Source organism: Neoarius graeffei, chromosome 9 (assembly GCF_027579695.1).
Source record: "Neoarius graeffei isolate fNeoGra1 chromosome 9, fNeoGra1.pri, whole genome shotgun sequence".
Classification (NCBI taxonomy): domain Eukaryota; kingdom Metazoa; phylum Chordata; class Actinopteri; order Siluriformes; family Ariidae; genus Neoarius; species Neoarius graeffei.
The window spans coordinates 6545604-6548109 of NC_083577.1; positions in this window are offsets into that span (position 1 = coordinate 6545604).

The following is a 2506-nucleotide window of genomic DNA, read 5'->3' on the forward strand; positions in this document are numbered from 1 at the left end:
GTGCCAAAATGTTCATACAATACTTTTGAAATATCAAACAAAAACGACAAATCAAAATACAAAAAAACAAAAGTCAATTTTTTTAGACTGGCAAACAAATTATTCGTGTAATCGTGCAAAATATCAGTCTATTACTCTTCAGAAACCTTTTATTTTTGTTCCGCGTCTTTCTCAGTTTTGTTTGACGTAATTTATTTTGGTTGCGATTCCAGCTGTCTCGTTTGCGCTCCCTGACTTTTTGCTTGCAGTTTTGGCACAAACTTGACGTGTGGGTGGGCTGTCCAGGAATGCATTCCCATTGGCTAATTTGTGTTTGACTGACAGCTACGCTCAGCCATTCCCCCGGAAGCTGTTGCGGTCACTGTTTGACGAGTGACCGATCCATTGACGGTAAACAAGGATCGAGTGGACTTCAGTGGCGACTATGATACTGAATTAATTCAACAAAGTGTAAATTCAATATCATAGTCGCCACTGAAGTCCACTCCATCCTTGTTTACCGTCAATGGATCGGTCACTCGTCAAACAGTCCGCCAGAATCCGAGTAGGGAATGGCTGAGCGGAGCTGTCAGTCAAACACAAGTTAGCCAATGGGAATGCGTTCCTGGACAGCCCACCCACACGTGACGTTTGTGCCAAAACTGCAAGCAAAAAGTCAGGGAGCGCAAACGAGAAAGCTGGAATCGCAACCAAAATAAATTACGGCAAACAAAACTGAGAAAGACGCGGAACAAAAATAAAAGGTTTCTGAAGAGTAATAGACTGATATTTTGCACGATTACATGAATAATTTGTTTGCCAGTCTAAAAAAATTGACTTTTTTTTGTTTTTTTGTATTTTGATTTGTCGTTTTTGTTTGATATTTCAAAAGTATTGTATGAACATTTTGGCACAAAATTGATTCCATACACCAGCAGTTCTTTACTGCGAAATACTTGTTGTTTTTAATCCAAAACTGATATTTAGAGGGAATTTGAAAAAATATGCAGTATGTAACAATAATGACAATTGCAGTCTGTGTTAACAAGTCAGATTATTTCCTAAACCTGTACATCAACTAGTTAATTAACAATAATTTGCTGAAGGTGAAGTGAATATCGGTGAATAATAACTGAAACGAAGTCGAGGTATTTTACGTATATTATCATATGAATTGATTCAGCACGTGCCATGGCAATGAATATGTTTGAAGTGATTGTTATAGAAATAGTCTAGAACATAACTTTATATCTGGTCCCAGCTGGGCATGAATTGACAATATTAGTTAATATTTAGTTTATAACCAGTTGGTGTAACAGTCTTGAACACTCATGCTTTTCTCTGACTGTTGACAATACGATAGTTTCTTCTTCCTCTCAGGTTAGGAGTTTGGATGTCATCCTTGACAGTATACTTTGAAGCCCATATTATTTTTTTTTTGACATATATGTTTATTGATTTCACATATAAAAAGTACAATTGACATTGAAAGCTTCATTTTCCATTTTTTTTCCCTTCAAATAAACCCTTTCATTCCTCACCCTCTCCTACCCTCCTCACTACATACAATACAATGTGCATATAACAATGTAGCTAAACAAGCTACCTTCAGAGATGCATATAGGTATGTCCTTTTATCAATTAACATGTAATTATCTCATCTCATCTCATTATCTCTAGCCGCTTTATCCTTCTACAGGGTCGCAGGCAAGCTGGAGCCTATCCCAGCTGACTACGGGCGAAAGGCGGGGTACACCCTGGACAAGTCGCCAGGTCATCACAGGGCTGACACATAGACACAGACAACCATTCACACTCACATTCACACCTACGCTCAATTTAGAGTCACCAGTTAACCTAACCTGCATGTCTTTGGACTGTGGGGGAAACCGGAGCACCCGGAGGAAACCCACGCGGACACGGGGAGAACATGCAAACTCCACACAGAAAGGCCCTCGCCGGCCACGGGGCTCGAACCCAGACCTTCTTGCTGTGAGGCGACAGCGCTAACCACTACACCACCACATGTAATTATGAAGAGAAAAAAACCCAACATATATACATTATTTAACTGAGCACACATGAAAATTATAGAACAACAACACCAAAAAACAAAACAGAAGTCGGTTAGGGAGTAAGATAGCAGGGTCAAATTCTGCTTTAGCAATGCTTAAAGATCTTCAAGTGTTTTTAATTTATTTATGTATTCTAGTGCTGAGTTCCAGGTTAACTCAAATTTCTCAGGAGCCCCTCTTAAATTGTATTTGATTTTTTCCAGACTAAGAAACATCATGAGGTCTTTAAGCCATGTGGATGCTGTAGGGGCAAGCGGTGATTTCCAGCCCAGTAATATTCTTCTCCTCGCAAGTAGGGATGTAAAAGCAATGACGTTCTTTGCCCACTTTGTGACCTTCTCATGATTTGGTATTATCCCAAAGACACCAATTTCTACACTTGGTAGCAATGTGAGATTGAGAAATTTGGACATATGATGGAAAATATTAGTCCAATAATCATGGAGACAAGG